The sequence below is a fragment of the Budorcas taxicolor genome, chromosome 19 (genome assembly GCF_023091745.1).
Source record: "Budorcas taxicolor isolate Tak-1 chromosome 19, Takin1.1, whole genome shotgun sequence".
In the NCBI taxonomy this organism is placed as follows: domain Eukaryota; kingdom Metazoa; phylum Chordata; class Mammalia; order Artiodactyla; family Bovidae; genus Budorcas; species Budorcas taxicolor.
This window is the reverse complement of record NC_068928.1, coordinates 44,700,709-44,717,750: the sequence shown is the minus strand read 5'-3', so window position 1 is coordinate 44,717,750 and position 17,042 is coordinate 44,700,709. Positions and strand designations below refer to the sequence as shown.

At 52.2% G+C, this 17,042-nt stretch overlaps 1 protein-coding gene and 1 non-coding gene across 3 annotated transcripts in view; both read left to right on the top strand.

Annotated features, from left to right (window-relative positions):
- The window catches only part of ARHGAP27 (Rho GTPase activating protein 27), a 37,031-nt gene that overhangs the window by 6,901 nt on the left and 13,088 nt on the right, over window positions 1–17,042 (top strand). The gene's annotated exons all lie outside the window — the stretch shown is intronic.
- Window positions 477–583, top strand: LOC128065806 (U6 spliceosomal RNA). Its single transcript, XR_008201175.1, has one exon. It is a non-coding gene; the product is annotated as a U6 spliceosomal RNA (small nuclear RNA).

The window sequence follows — 17,042 nt, the reverse complement described above, 5'->3', positions numbered from 1 at the left end:
CCTGAGAGGGGCAGGAAGACAGGGAGGCAGAGGATGGCGAGGAGGTAGTTGAAGAGATTCCATGCCAGGAGAAAGAAGTGAGGAGCAGAGGCTGGGAGCAAGGGGGAAGGAGGAGGGGGAGAGGGAGGAGGAGGGGAGAAGGGGAGGGGAGGAGGGGGAGGGATGTGTGGGTGGAGGTGACGTAGGGTCATCAGAGCAGGTGGGGACAGTGTCCAATAGGTGGACCATCGGACAAGGGGAGAGGGTGGTGAGGAGGGCAGGAGGATTGGCAGAGGCAGGGACTGGCGCCCCTAGAAGCGAGAAGCCTCTACCACATGGGGCATTTCACCTGTCACCCAGCTGGGCTAGCACGTAGTAAGCGCGTGCTGTGGGTTGGCCACTGGGACACACAGCCTGGGAAGACGCAACAGCCCCTGTCTCAAAGGGGCTAACAGTTCCACGAGCTCTCACTCATCCTGTGAGCTCTCACCCTCCCATTGCTCACTTTGGCAGCACATAAATTCAAATTGGAACAATACAGAGGGGATTAGCATGGCCCCTGAGCAAGGATGACACAGAAGTTCATGAAGTGTTCCATGTTTTAAAGAACAACAACTCATATTCCCAGTGACTTGGAAGGCAGGCCTGGGCACACCCCACACTTGCCCAGAGTACAGACAGACGTTCAAAGAGGTTTAGAGACTGACCAAAGGTCACACAGCCAGGAGGAGGCGGTGTCAAGACCAGATGCATTCCTCCAGGCCCCAAACCCCACGCTGACTCCCAGGCTGAGTCTCAGCCAGGCGGCTTTCAGGCCTGGCCGCCCCGTTCCCCTCAGCAAGGACAGTACAAGCCCAGGGCAAACAGGTATTCACCTTTCAGAGTGCCCGGTATGTGCCCAGCCGTGTCATGGGCACCGGGGCAGAGAGGAGGCAGGAATTCTCTGCGCCTGATGGTGAGGTGGGAGAATGAGATGTCCCAGGAGAGGGTAGAGGGCCTTCCCTGGTGGCTCAGTGATAAGGGACCCACCTGCCAATGCAGGAGACACGTTCAATCCCTGGTCCAGGATTCCCTGGAGAAGGGGATGGCAACCTGCTCCAGTGTTCTTGCCTGGGAAATCCCATGGACAGAGGAGCCTGGCGGGCTGCAGTCCATGGGGTGGGACACAATCGGTAACTAAACAATAATACCCAGAGAGAGGTAGAAGCACCCCCCCCCCCCGCCCCGCCCCAGGAGGGAGAGGGGGCGGGGAGGAAAGTGGAGGACTCTACCGCTCCTCCCCACCCCCCACCCGCCACATGCTGCCAGGAGGCAGTCTGGGAACCCAGGGAAGCCGGGTGAGATAGGGGCCTCTGTGACTCCTCCCCGGAGACTGCAGGGCCCACCCCTGGGCCAGGGGCCGTTCGGCCCCGGGGATTTCAGGGTGTGGTCACCACCGCGCCCTAGAACAACTCAGAAGTGGGAAGGGCCGGGCCGGCCACCTGAACTGGAGCCCGCCCCTGCCGCCGGGCATTGGCCACTGGGAGGAAGGGGTCACAGCCCCAGCGTCCGCAGCGTCTTAGGCAAACGGCGCAGGAGGCGCCGCACCTGAGCAGCTTCCAGACGGCTAGGAGCCCCCGGGCGCTCCTTCCTCCTCCTCGGCCAGACCGGTGAGTGACCAGGAAATGTGCCCTGGAGTCGGGACCCTGGGGGAGGAGGGGCGCGCCACGCGGTTTTCCCACACCCTCCTGCGTCCCCTCCCGATCATTCCGTCAGCCCACCCCAGAAGAGAACCCACCTGGTGACCCCTGCTGCCACGTGCCCTGCCCTCCCCTCTGGATCCCGGCCCCGCACTCCGTGGGACAGACTCCAAGGGCAGCCCCAGGGAGCTGTGACCGAGATGAGGGAACTGGCCTTGGGCAGACCCAGCGGGATCCCCCTTTGGGACCAGCTGGCGGGAGGGGGGCTTCTGTAAAGGAGGGGGTGGTCAGAACAGAAGAGCGGAGGCCAAGTAGAGGGACTCACGTGTCCGCTTGTCCGCCCTCCCTTCTAACAGCTCTCCCCACTGCCCAGTTAGGATAGCTCTCCTAGAGTGACCCAGCTGGTTTCTTTACACCTGGCCTGAACTCACCCTCCCCGTGACTCACCTGCAGCCCCAAGCTGACCCGAGAGCCCCACTGCCCAGCCTATGACCTGGTTTCTGAAAGAGTATGGCCTAGGGGACGCCCCCTCCCATGCTTACCCACATTGCTGGCCGCTGAGAGCCCTCCCTGCCCACTGTTCCCAAGGTAGAAAGGCACAGCCTCCAGCCCTGCAGGCTACTGTCACTGGGTGGTCCCCCCACCCCTACCCCCACCCCCAGCCTGGGTCTCACCTGGCTCCCTTCAGCCCCCAGGCTTCCTGAGACAATCCCCTGGCAAGCCCACCAGCCTCTCCACTTCCTCCCTGAGCTCCGCAGCTTGCTTCGCCCTATTTCTATTTGCTCTGTTCTTCCTGGAGCTGTCGATCCTATAGTGGGAGACGATGGGCAGTGGTACCAAATGCCAGCCCTCATGGCCGGTTAGTGTCACGTCCTGGGCACAGGAAAGCCCATGATCATGACGGGGTACCCGATGATCAGAACACAGTCACTGTTCCACGGCAGAGTGTTGGGGCGATTTGGAGCTGGATCTAGGTGGGGCTTCCCTGATGGCTCAGATGGTAAAGAATCTGCCCGCAGTGCTGGAGACCGGGATTCATTCCCTGGGTGGGGAAGATCCCCTGGAGAAGGGAATGGCTACTCACTCCAGTATTCTTGCCTAGAGAACTCCATGGACAGAGGAGCCTGGTGAGCTACGGCCCGTGGGGTCGCAAAGAGTCGGACACGACTGAGCGACTAACACTTTCACTAGGTGGAGCAGTGAAGGGACACTTGATGTTGGTTGGTGTCCGGTGAAATGGGGCTGCTAGGGCTGGGCCCCGGGGAGGGGTGCTCGCTCAAATTCAGAGACTCTGTTTCCAAACTGAGGAAAGATTGTGGTGTTGGGGGATTTCCAGAGCTGCTGCCTTGGTGAGGTGAGGCCTGCAGGGCCCTCTGTCCAGCCCCAGCTCTGGGCTCCATGCCGCCGCCCTGCATCTCTCCTTCCCCTGCCTGGAGGTCCGCAGCGAGCATGAAGGGGAGCAGGTCAGGGGCATGTGCCTAGGCTTCGCGTCTGTCCTAGAGGCTGCAGGCACTTGGGCCCGAGAGGGGCCTGCCTCCAATCCTGCCAGCCATCTTCCTTCCTCATTATGCAACTGGAGGATCGTTGCCTGGTCTGAATTTGCAAATTACTGTTTCCCCGATAATGGCTTCCCCAGTGGCTCAGCGTAAAGAATCCACCTGCAGCCATAGCAGACATGGATTCAACCCCTGGGTGGGGAAGATCCCCTGAAGGAGGGCATGGGGTGTATTGCCTGGAGAATACCCACCAGTTCCCTTGTGGTTCAGCGGGTAAAGAATCTGCCTGCTATGCGGTAGACCTGGGATCGATCCCTGGGTTGGGAAGATCCCCTGGAGAAGGGAAAGGCTGCCCACTCCAGTATTCTGGCCTGGAGAATGCCATGGACTGTATAGTCCATGGGGTCACAAAGAGTCACACGCGTTGAGGGACTTTCACTTTCCCTTCACATTCTGCCTGGAGAATCCCATGGACAGAGGACCCTGGAGGGCTACAGTCCGTGGGACTGCAGAGTCAGACACGACTGAAGCGAGGGAGCACGCACGTTCCCCCTATAAAGATAGTTTGTGTGAGTGTGTTTAGTTGCTCAGTCGTGTCCGACTCTTTGTGACTCCATGGACTATAGCCCACCAGGCTCCTCTGTCCATGGAGTTTCTCTAGGCAAGAATACTGGGGTGGGTTGCCATACCCCCCTCCAGGGGATCTTCCCCACCCAGGGATAAAACCCAGGTCTCCCTCATTGTAGGCAGATTCTTTACCATCTGAGCCACCAGGAAAGCCCATAAAGATAGTTTAACCCCATTACAAACATTTGGATAATGAGGGGGATTTAAATCTAATGATTCGGGGTTTTGGTTTCTCTCCATCCATTCTGCTTTCCTAGGCTTACATGTTGGGGAGTTTTACAGACATAGCGTTGTCTCAGTGTATGCTGACATTTATGATGCACTTTTGCGCTTCCACATCTCTTGATTCAGTAAAAAGCAGGTAATGCTACCAGGCACTGGAAACAATGAAAAATCAGACGTGGTCCCTGCCTGAAGGTAGCTTACATTCCAGAAGGAGCGACTGACAAATAAATGACAGTTACACTATTCTGTGGTGAATTCCAATGCAGGGTGCTATGGGGCACACGTGCAAGGAGCACACCCGCCTCCATCCCACATCTCTCAGGCGAGAGGGAAATCTACAATACTGTCCAAGGAGGTGATCTCAGAGGTGAAATCTAACGGCATCTACAATTCAGCCTCCTGAGAAACCTTCTGGACCTGGTGCTTTGTCAGTGGCAGATTTTATTTATTAATTTTGCTCATCAATGGTAATTAGTCTTTTTAGGTTTTCCACTGGTTTGCTAATTTTGGCCATGTCATTTTTAAATTTATTTTTGGCAGTTTTTTATTTTGCCAGGGAAGTGTTCCTTTTTTCTAGATTTGTAAAAGCTCCACTTTTGTAATGGATTTCCTTCTGGCCTAGGAAACAATTTTTTAAGTTTTCAAAGACAGAGAAAACCTGTACATTTTCTTTGTTTCTTTGGTTGCATCAGATCTTCATTGCGTCCTGTAGGATCTTGGCGGCACACAAACTCTCTAGTCGTGCCTTGCGGGCTTAGTTGCTCACTGCCTGTGGGATCTTCCTGGACCAGGGATCAAACCTATGTCCCCTGCATTGACAGATGGATTCTTAACCAATGGGCCACCTAGGGAAGTCCCTGTATATTTTCTATACAAATATTTTTGTATACTTAAGGGATGTAAGGTTCCATATGTATCAAATCAAGTTTATTGATTATTCAAATACAGTTTCTTTATATACTTCTTTTCTTCTTTTGTTCTGATTCTGATAGAGGCTTATTAAATCTCCGTCTCAGATTCTCTCTATAAAGTGCTTCATGTACTTTTTTAAAAAAAGATTTATTTATTCATTTATTTTTATTTTCGGTTGTACTGGGTCTTCCTTGCTGCGCACAGGCTTTCTCTAGTGATGAGTGGAGGCTACTCTTCATTGTGGTGCACTGGCTTCCCACAGTGGGGGCTTCTCTTGTTTGCGGTGCATGGGCTATAGAGAGTGGGCTCAGTAGTTATGGCGCGTGGGCTTAGTTGCTCCACGGCACGTGGGATCTTCCCAGACCAGGGATCAAACCCATGTCCCCTGCATTGGCAGGGGGATTCTTAACCACTGGACCACCAGAGAAGCCCTTTTCTCGTACTTGTAATAGTTTTTCGCTTTTTCTATTTAACTATAATGCTATTGGGAGCATACAGAGTTTGATTGTCCTGTCATCACAAACTGTGCCTTTGTATCAGTATGTTATATCCCTTTTTATCTTGCTTAGTGCCTGTTGCTCAGTAGCTCAGCTGTGTCTGACTCTTTGCAACCCCATATACTGCAGCACACCAGTCTTGCCAGTCCATCACCATCTCCCAGAGCTTGCTCATCACTAAGTCGGTGATGCCATCCAAACATCTCATCCTCTGTCATCCCCTTCTCCTCCTGTCTTCAATCTTTCCCAGCATCAGGGTCTTTTCTAATGAGTCAGATCTTCGCACCAGGTGGCCAAAGTATTTGAACTTCAGCTTCAGCATCAGTCCTTCCAATGAATATTCAGGATTGATTTCCTTTAGGATTGACTGATTTGATCTTGCAGTCCAAGGGACTCTCAACTGCAAAGTCGCTTCAGTCATGTCCGACTCTGTGTGAGCCCATAGACGGCAGCCCACCAGGCTCCCCCGTCCCTGGGACTCTCTAGGCAAGAACACTGGAGTGGGTTACTATTTCCTTCTCCAGTGCGTGAAAGTGGTAAGTGAAAGTGAAGTCGCTCAGTGGTGTCCGACTCTTAGCGACCCCATGGACTGCAGCCCACCAGGCTCCTCTGTCCCTGGGATTCTCCAGGCAAGAGTACTGGAGTGGGATGCCATTGCCATTGCCATTGCCTCTCTCAAGAGTCTTCTCTAATACCACAGTTCAGAAGCATCAATTCTTCAACACTCAGCCTTCTTTAAAATAATAGTAATAATAATAATGGTTGAAAATAAAGGACACAGAGAGATACCAGCAAGTGAAAGGGTTAAAATGAAATGAAATAAAAAGGAAGCATGACCATATTAATAACAGAAAGGTAGAATTTCAGGTTTAAGCTTTTCACTTGCTTGTATCTCTCTGTGTACTATTATTTTCAACCATTCTCATTTTTTCATTAAAAAAAAAAGCATATTTCTTGTGTGTATCATATCACTGCTTTTTACACCCAAGCTGTCTCTTAATGGGATAATTCAGTCTGTTCACATTTCATTTAACAGTTGGTACACTGTCCTTGATTTTGTTACTAGTGGTTTATGTCACATTTATTGGTTTACCTTGTGGCATTCTTTCCCCCTTCGATGAGGTTGCTATTGATTCCCTTTTTTCTCCTTCTGTTAATCTCTTGTCCTTCTGTACTTTCCCCATCATTAGTGGCTTCTGCTTTTCCCTGCAGTTCCTAATCCAGTGTGTTCTGCAGCGTGTGTGTGATGAGGACTCTCTTTCTCAGCGACCCATCTGGAACTCTCAGAGCCCTGCCAGTCTGTAGACTCGGATCTGCTTTTCAGCTTGGGGAAATCTACTTGTTAAAGTGACTCTTGTCTCTTTTCCTTTTTCTTCTGCATGTTGGCTCTCCTGGCTGAATCTCCCTCTTTACTTCCATCTCTATGTGCTTTTGCTCTGAGGTTTGAGATATTTTTTCTGCTTGATCTCCCAGGCCACATATTTGAATATCAAGAGTAACTATCTTCTCCTCCAATTAGTAGTACAACAATATATTTATTTTAAAGTTCTAAAGCAGTCCTTTTCTTCTTCTTTTGTGCCTTACTTGAATCTCAGAGAGTTTTTTCTTCTTGTTGTTCACATTGTAATTATATTTTCCAGCCCTCTATCTTGCCAATAGCCTCAAGGTATGCGTTTTTTCTTTTAAACTAGGTTATATGCTTATGTGTTTTTTTTTAATCAAAGCATTAAAAAGTATATAACAATAATTCTCATACACATCATTTTCCTTGCCCTGTTCTTTATCAGCTGAAAAGTTACCACTTAAACCAATTCTTCCTCTGTTCTCTCAAAGTTGCTTTCTGCAAACACAGACTAGTATAATATATTGATTATTTTCTGTCTTACACAAAGATAGTATGCAGGAGATCTTGTTTTTTATTTTTTTGCCTTTTTGATTTAACCATGTGCCTTGGAGCTTGTACATAGAGAGTATCCTTCCTTATAGCTACATGCTTTCCCATCGTAGGGATGTAGCATAAATAATTTAACCAGTCCACTGTTGATGGACACTTGGATTGTGTCCTATCTTTTGCTATTAAAAACAACATTATAATAAATAATCTTTTAAACCTGTACAGATAAACTGCAGTGAAATCCCAAAAGTACAATTGCTGGGGCAAAGGGTAAACAGTAGGCATTTTTTAGATGTTGACAAATTTCTGCATTCAGGGCTTACATCAATTTGCTCTCCCACCAACACAAATGAACACACCTGTCTCCCCTCAGCCTTGCCAACTGTCATCAAAATTTTGTTTTCTGCCAATCTGATCCTAAAATACATTATCTTAAGGTAGCTTGAGTTTGCATTTCTCTTTCCAGTGAGAATGAGCATCTTTTTATGTATCTGAGGACTATTTGTTTCTATTTTTCTGTGAATGGTCTGTTTCTGTCCTTGGCTCATTTATATATTAAGTTATTGGTCTTTTTTTTTTTTTTTTTTTTTTGATTTCTAGGTGGTCCTTCTATGGGGAAAATAGCCCTTTGTCTATTACATGAGTTGTACTCCCTTGTCAAAGTTCATTTTTTGGCTTTGCTATTGATACTTTTTCACCACTCAAGTTTTCTTGAAATGCGTTTGTGTAGCCAAGTGTATAAACCACTTATCTTATGGCGTTTAGATTTAGAGCCTTTGTTAGAAAGGCTTTTTTTTTTTTTTAAAGTAGAGAATTTTGCTCATATTTTCCTCCCTGAGTATTGTTATGTCTTCACTTTTAACATCTGAATCTTAGGGGTATGTCTGAGTGGACAGAATAAGGTATAGACTCATCTTTAATTATCTTTTTTTTTTCTGGATGGTCACCCAGTTGTCCCATCCCCCTTTACTATGACAGGTTCTTCCCGCCATGATTTGTGATGGTGTCTTTAGTGTGTCCTGAGTCCTAGTCATGCTGGGGTCTGATAGCAGTGGCCTGTTGGGTAGCTCTGTTTGTTCCACCTCTCTCCAGCCCCGTCAAAGGAGTGATGTTGGTCATATATCTTTGCTCATCAGGACTGGAGGTGAGATGCTAGAACGCCCCCCTTCGTGGGGGTCTCTAGAGTAAGCACAGAGGCTACTTGGCCCACCTACTTGGCTCCCCATCAGCTCCTGGGAGCAAGGGGTCTGGACAAGGCTCATCTTGCCTTCACTCCAGGGTCCCATGCCAGGCACAGTTTGCCCCAGGATTTCCCAGGTCCCAGCCTGTCTCAGGGCCTCTCACCTGTGCCAGCCAGGTCCTGCCCATTCATCTTCCCCAGCCCCTACTTGGTTTGGGCAGTAGAGGGTAGCAGTTAAGAGGGGAAGAGAAGCAGGGCATGTTTAAGCTGCCATATTCCCAGAATCCTTGGCCCCAGAACTGTATCTTAAAGGGAGAGAACTTCCTTTGTGATAGGTTGGGAGTAGGGGGGAGCTGGAAGGGCTGGTCTGTTTTCAGATAAGAAATAATGAATACCTTGCGGAGTAGTAACACTGAGGATGCAGAAGAGTTAAAAAAGAAATTTGAAGGTTTTTTCCTTGCCTTTTATTATGAAATTTTTCAATCATATGAAAAAGTAAAAGAGAATACTGACATGAATATAATTATACCTATTACCTAGATTCAACAATGACTATTTTCCATGTTTGTTCTATATTCTTTGCCAAGAATAAAATTATAAAAGTTGTAAATTCCAGGCTTCATTATATTTCACCCTTGAAAACTTACCTGATATCAGGGCTTCCCTGATAGCTCAGTTGGTAAAGAATCCTCCTGCAATGCAGGAGCCCACGGTTCGATTCCTGGGTCGGGAAGATCCCCTGGAGAAGGGATAGGCTACCCACTCCAGTATTCTTGGGCTTCTCTTGTGGCTCAGCTGGTAAATAATCCACCTGCAATGAGGGACACCTGGGTTCAATCCCTGGGTTGGGAAAATCCCCTGGAGAAGGGATTGGCTACCCAACTCCAGTATTCTGGCCTGGAGAATTCCATAGACTCGAAAAGAGTCGGACATGACTGAGCGACTTTCACTTCACTTCACTTGAAAACTTCAGCATGCATCTCCTAAAAATGATCTTCTTCTCTGTAACCATGATACCATTACATTAATGCCTTAATATAGTCTAAGATTCAGGCCATAGTAAAATTTTCCCCATTATCCTAAGACAAGTCTCTTATAGCCCGTTCAAACCAGGATCCAATCCTATGCATTCATTGCATTTAGTTGAACTCTCCCTAGACAACCCCTTCCTTTTCCTTCTGCCCTGACACAAAGAGACCAGACCAGTTGTCCTGTGGAATGTCTGTTTTATTTATTCTTAAAATATTTATTTATTTGGCTGCACCAACAGTAGTGGGTGCGTGGCACCTTCAATCTGCCTTGCCGCATTTGAGACCTTTTTTAGTTGTGACCTGCGGAATATTTAGTTGAAGCACATGAAATCTTTAGTTGCAGCACGTGAACTCTTAGTTGTGGCACGTGGAATCTAGTTTCCTGACCGGGGATCGAACTCAGGCCCCCTGCATCGGGAATTCGAAGTTCCAGCCACTGGACCACCAGAGACATCCCAGAATGTCTGTTTTAGATTTGAATGTTGGCTTCCTGTGGTGATGTTCCCATGTTCCTCTAACCCTGGTGTTACCCGGGGACTGGTGAGTCTGAAAGGTTTCCATAAGTAGGGTCGCCAGGACTCTGAGACAGATGAGACAAGAGAAGCAGGAATCAACGGTGACTCTAGGTCTCTGCTTGAGCACCAGAGGTGATGCTGGGATGGGGAGAAGGAGGAAGATGAACTCAGTTTGTGTATCTTTTCAGTGGCTTTTTTTCAGTATCTTTTCAAGGACTTCCCCGGGCAGTTGGATCGCTCAACCTGAAGATACAGTTGAAAGTTGTTAACCCAATAAAGTGGGTTGAGCTTTCCCAGGACAGTCGGGTGAGAAGCAGAGATGAGATAGCAAGCACCCAGGAGACGGGCAAGAGGCCGTAGCCTGAGGCATCCAGGAGTGAGAGGATGATACAGACTACTTACGAGAGGAGCCAGGCCAGACTAGGACCAAACTTGCCCTTGAGGAGGTTGTAGGAGACCTGAGCGAGGGGCTGGAGGTCTGAGAGAGCAGATGGCGAGATGCTAGGTGAACAGACTCCTTTGAGAAGTTGGCTCTGAACAGGAGGGGAGGGCTGGTTCCAGGGTTGTAGCCACGCATTCTGGGAAACAAACTCACTCAGAAGGACAGTGAAGATAGTGTAGTTTTATTACACCGGCGGGCCCGAGGCAGAGTCTCCTCTTAGCCAAGGACCCCGTTTTCGTGAAAGCCTTATATACCCTAAGCATACGTGCCCAAACCCACCTCCCCAAATTCCCTGAACCTAGTCTAAACAAAGGAAAAAGAAAGATACAATCTAAGTTAACCTGTGATTCATATGCCTTAAGCCTAGGTAGTTAACAGTGGACAATTATCAATAGGCTTGCGGTCATACCCCAATAAACATAATAGAATGTGTGATTCTGTTCAGTGACACAGATGATTAGGGTACTCTTTTAGCCGAGGGAGAGACTTGGGACTCTTCCTTCCGGGGGACCTGGTTTTCCATTTGGTATGTCATTTCCATAGATACTGGGCATACCGTAGAGAGTGTGGCTCAAAGTCCACAGTCGGGCCCAAGATGGAGTCCTGCTTTCAAGATAGAGCCTGTTCTGTTTCCTCCTTCACCAGGGGCACACTTTTTTTTCCCCCAAGGTGGAGAGGCCTTGAGTTTGTTGAAATGCCAAAGGGACAAAGGCAGTCAGGTGGATGGGACTGGAGATTTGAGATGAGGCAACTCCTGAGCAGATGAGAGTCACTTGGGTTCCCAGGGCTCAGGTTGGGTAGGTCGGCTTGGACGGGCGGACCCTGAGCCCCCAGGGGGCTCCCCAGGGGAGGGAGAAGGAAAGGTGAGCACAGGTGCAGATTGGCTGGAGGGGGCGGCAGAAGATGACCACCCTGTCACAGTGTCCCACCTCCTGAGGTTGGCTCAGGAGGGTCCTTGACAGACCATTTCTTTTTCACTAGTTAATTGTTTTGGCTGCACTGGGTCTTCATTGCTGTGTGCAGGCTTGCTCTAGCTGTGGTGATTAGGGTCCACTCTCTAATCCCTGTGCTCGGCTTCTCTGCGTGGCTTCTCTTGCAGGCTACAGTAGTTGTAGCACATGGGCTTAGTTGCCCCATGGCACATGGAATCTTCCCAGACCAGGGATCGAGCCCATGTCCTCTGCACTGGCAGGTGGATTCTTAACCACTGGACCACCAGGGAAGTCCAACAGACCACTTCTGATTCCTCCTGGCCCAGCAGCAGGAGACCTCCTGGGTGTCTGCCAGCCTTACTCAGACCCCAGCGGGTGGTGAGTGGTGAAGGGGCTCCACCCCAGGCCTCACCCTGGAGGAGCAGGCCAACCAGACAGCTTCTCAAGGTCACCAAGAGGCTAGGGGCAGAGTCCAAAACCAAGGGCACTCAATCAAAACCCAAAGTCAAGAAAAGCAGAAATGTAACGCTGCTCTCTTCCCCAAGACTGCAAGTGGGGTGGGAACTAGGGCATCAGCTTGGCTCCTTCACACCAACCAACCCTACGAGAGAGGAGAGAATGGCAACCTGTTGAATAAAGAGACTGAGGCCCAGAGATCCCACGGGTCTCCCAGAAAGAAACCGAGGTGGAGTCTACACAAGATACCAGGTTTCTGGACTCCAGCTCTATTCTTATTTCCTTTTAATTGAACGGAGCTTCTGCCCCAATTCCAGGAGAAGAACCTCACCCCAGGTCATTTACCATTGGAATCTCATCACACTAGATGCCTCCAGGGGGCGGGGCCAGGCATGGCTACCTGTAGTCTAAGGTTTGAGAACCCCGGCTGGCTGACCCCCAGCCTCCCCACAGCACGTTGGTGACAGCGTGGCTCTGGGTTAGGGGTGGGTACGGAGTGAGACCTGGACTCTGTCCTGGAGAAGGCGTGCTCAGAGGAGGGGCAGACGCCAGACCTGGGGTGGTTCTGTACTCGGCTAAGTCCCTGGGGGCAAAGATCACCATTCATTTCCACCCCACCTCCAACCCCCCCACCCCCCCACCCCCACCCCACTCCAGCTGGATGGCAGAAAGCAGGCTCTCAGGCCCAGAGTCAGCCAAGGAGGACCTGCCCACCCTCCTCCATCCAGCCCCTCTAGCCAGTCCTTGGGCCAAGTCACTGGTCTGCAGGCATTTCCCTTGCCTCTGGCTCCAGAGAGCGGAAGGGATTTTCTGGTTGCACCTGCTCCTGACCCGACACTTCAGTGAGGGTTTGGGGAAGATGGGTGAGGTGCTGCTGGCTTCTTCTGTTCCTCCCCCAGCATGTGCCTCTGGAGGCGTGAGGTTGTGGCCACCGAGGAGGACCCCGCGGGGAGCCGCCACCGTTGTCACCACCTCCTCTCACTGGGGGAGGGGCAGCCTCCTCGGTAACCCAGACTGGCCGGATCTGTGTGGGGCTGGCTCCATCCCTGAAGGGTGGGGCCAGAGCCCAGGGGGGGAGCTCAGGTGTGGGAGCCAGGCCTCTTACGGAGGAGGGACAGCGGGCGGGGTGCTGGCTGCCTTTCCTGTGGTCCCAGTCCCCTCCCGCCACTGTCACTCCTGGCCTCTGCCTCGGGGAGACCCTGTCGCTCCTGGTTCCTGCCACAAGCAGACGCTGCTCCCCCGTTGCACCTGCAGGGCAGTGCCGAGGGCCTGGGTTCCCACGCCAGTCCTCCTCTCTGCCTTCCCCACCCAGCTCCTCCCTAGTGGCTCAGCTGCCCTGGAATTTACAGTGGCTCTTCCCATCTGTCTTCCGGCTTGGCTGCACCTCTCTAGGTGGCTCTGTGTGTGTGTGTGTGTGTGTGTGTGTGTCTCCTGGCCCTCCAGGTGGAGACAAAGTGACGTGTCATATGTGTAACAAGGGTGAGGAACTCCAGGTCTCTCGGGGGGGGGGGGGGGGTGGTGGTTAGTGTGTCTCTGGGCCACTGGCTTCTAGATTGGGGCGCAGGGGATGGTAGAGAGGCAGTACTGGAACTCTGAGGGCAGAGTAGGGCACAGGCCCCAGACTTGCTCTGGATGGGGCTTCCCAAGTGTCCCACACCCCGAATCCATGCCAGGCCTGGCTCTACTTGGGTGTCCCCATGCTGAGCCCACAGTGGATGCAGGGGAGGAGAGCCCCCGGGATGTGGGCCGGGGAGGAAGGAGAGTCAGGGCTTGGAGCTAGAGGATGACTGATATGTGAGATGAGGGCCCTGGGATCCTGGTGGAAGGGTAAAGGTCAGAGCTTCCTGTTTAGCCACTGCCAGAGCGCAGTGGTGGGCACATGGGGCTGAGGAGGAAGCACCTCTGAGGGGGTTAATGAAGACAAGATGGACCCAAGGGCTTGGAGGACAGAACACAGTTTCTCACCCAGGACAGGCTGTGTCTGTCCTCTGTGAGCACCCACCTGCTGAGGAGTGAAGAGACAAGAGGCTAGAAGGAAGCTCTCAGGGTAGGATGGGAGACTAGTCCATGCCCCCTCTCCCTGGTCCATGGAGAGTGGGGAAGGGGCCTGGGCATACTTGTGCATGTGTGTGCGCACGCTGGCAGGGGTGCACACAGGCGTCTGGTGACCAAGGTTGCAGGAGGCAGACCCAGGCGGTCAGGCGGGTAGATGGCGGTGTGGTCAGAACCCCTCCGGTCCTCCACGTGGCTGGAGGGATCCAGACCCAGCTCCCTCTGAGACCATATCTGCCCAAACCCCTTCCTCTTTGAGATACTCCCCCCTGCCTCTTCACATACAAGCTTCCTCTTTTCCATCACATCCTTGGGCCTTAGGGGAGTCGATGGCCACTCATTGTCCAGTCTCCGGCAGCTCAGGCTCCGGCTGCCCCCTCTGGCAGCCCCCATCTGTGCAGCCCACCCTTCCCCAACCCATGGGCCTAATGCCATCCTCCGTGAAGCCTGCCCCATGGCTATGTCTGGGCCTGGGATTCAGAACTCACTGGTAATCAGAGCACTGAGTGGGGTGGTCCGCGGTTTCCCTGGACATAAAAATACCCCCGACCGGAGGCACCCCCACCCTGTCTCAGGCAGCCTCCGTCTCAGGCAGCACTTCCGCAGCCCTGACAGGAAATGGGCTGGAGGCTCAGCCTCCCGCCATCTCAAGGCAACTTCTTGTTTCCCTGTTGCCCTGTGCCAGTCCTGGGGTTGTGCCCCTTAACTCCACCCCCAAAGCCTTCCCAGGGCTGCATCCCAGCAGCTCAGAGGGGACAGGATGGTGGACATCACCGCCAAACTGACCAAGAGGCAGAGTCGGGACCTGCGGGGACAGGTAAGGGACCCTGGCACTGGGAGTGAGCTCAGCCTTTGATGGGGATGGCAGAGGGGCCTGTGGGGTCCAGGGGCTGCCAGTCAGGCCTCCATCCTCTGGCTCTGTTAGGAGTTCAGGGAGCAGAGTCAGGAGCTGGGAGCCTCACGGAGGTTGGGACTCCTCCCTTCTTTCTAAACTCTTTCCTTCTCTGAGGCCCCACCTGTCTCTCTGGGGGTGGCATAGGGATGCTGAGAGGCAGTGATCCGCTTGGGGATGGTGGACGGGGTTGGGGGGGGTGGTGTGGAGAAAGGGGCAAGCCTGTCACCTGCTTGTGGGCAAAGGGAGGAGACTGGTGATGAGAGTGGCTGGAGGGCTGGGGGAACTGGGTAGCTGGATGTGGTGACAGCTGGGCCCCTCTTGGCTCTGTTCTCGGTTCTGAGGTGGGAGACCACTTCTTCTTTCCCATTCAGTGTCCCCAGTGTCTCTCACCTGCCTGGGGTATGGGCCCCCAGAGCCCCTGGTGCCCCAGACAGGCCCTGTGGATGGGCTGTGTCTGCATCTGGCCTGGGCCTCCAGGAGCTGGGGGCGGGGAGGCAGCCCCGCTCCAATCTGTCCGAGCTCCCCCCTGGAAGGCCTGAGGGCCTGGAGAGCTTGGTTCCGCCTGGCTTCCAAGAGCCAGTCTGCACCTGGCTAAGGCTGTGCCAGGAGAGGAAGCCACCTCTGTTTTATTAGTAGCACTGTGGGGGCTGTACAGAGAGTTCTCAAGTTTGAAGGGGCCTCAGGGCTACTTCAGTCCAGCTCTTTCTGCAGGGCTGCAGCCACCCTAGCAGGGGTTGGACTCCACTCACCTACCTCACAAGAAGGCCCCTCACAACCTGCCCAGGCAGCCTGTGTCTCTGGGGCAGCACCAATCCTTAGATTGCGCTTCCCTGTAAGGGGCATTGCCCAGCCCCTGTTTGGCCTCTGATTGCAGTCTGGAGCCCCACGGTGTAATTCTGTGTCTTCTCTTCCTGCTGACAGCCCTGTCACATGGGCGGGGTGGGGGGTGGGGGGGCAGGGCTAACTTTCTACCTCCCAAATCTCCTATGTACCAGCTGGGGATGTTCCTTGTACAAGATTCCCATCAGCCCAACCAGCCTGGGACTCCCCGTGGACTCAGCCAAGGCCAGCAGCCTGGCCAATTGGAAATCCCCGTGTCCTAGAGCCTGTCTCCTTCATTGGTTCCCTTCCAGCTCCTGTCCCAGGGGCGAGCAAGGTCATTGCCTCAGTGGGTCCAGCTGGGGTGGGTAGGAGGTATCTCTGATTATCCACCTGCCTCCACCTACTGCCTCCATCCTATCCTCCCAAGGATTTTCCTGGTTTCTGTGCCTGAATGCTCATTTTCAGGAAGTTCTTGCTCAGAGCTAACCCCAGTCTCTCCTGAAGTGTCAGGTGTCTTTGGGTTTCTTTTCTTTTCTTTTTTTTTTAATATTTATTTAGCTGTGTCAGGTCTTAGTTGCAGCATGCAGGTTTAGTTTAGTTTCATCGCAGCTCACAGACTCTAGTTTTGGCACATAAGTTCTAGGTATGCTTGGTTTTGTTTGTTGCTAAGTTTGGCATGGAAATGACTTGCATTCCCTGGTGGCTTAGACTGTAAAGAATCTGCCTGTAATGCAGGAGACCTAGGTTCAATCCTTGGGTCGGGAAGATCCCCTGGAGAAGGGAATGGCAACCCACTCCAGTATGCTTGCCTGAGGAATCGCATAGACAGAGGAGCCAGGTGGGCTACAGTCCAGGGGATAACAAAGAGCAACTAACACTATCACTTTCACTCAAGCAGTGAGTGTTTCTGGTGGATTGGCTGTGTGCCTCGGGGCATTGGACCATCCGCTGGGTGCTCAACTGTGGTCAGTTACATCATCTTGGGTGTGGATGTCAAGAATCTCCTGCCTTTGAGGGGGCAGAGAAGGTGGACAGATGGGTGGACAATGAATGGACCACCAAGGCAGAACGCCATTGGGCCCACCAGAAGGACTAAGCAGAGTGCCAGCTGGTTAGACTTCTCACCGGAGGGAACACACTTCCCCCAGGTGAGACTTGTGAGCTGAGCACAGCAGAGGATCAGGACTTGGACAGACAGGGAATGGAGATGGGGTGGGGGGCAGTTCCAGAGTGTGGGAACTTCTGGAGCAAAGGCACAGGTCAGGGGTGGGCGGGGAACACTGATTAAGAAGATGCCTTTTGTGTCTGGGGGAGGGTCAGCAGGCTGGTGTGGTTGGAATACAGGATGCCACAGGAGATCTGTTGTGGACAGAGAAAAAAGAAGTGGTGTGGAAGGTCCCATTTCAGC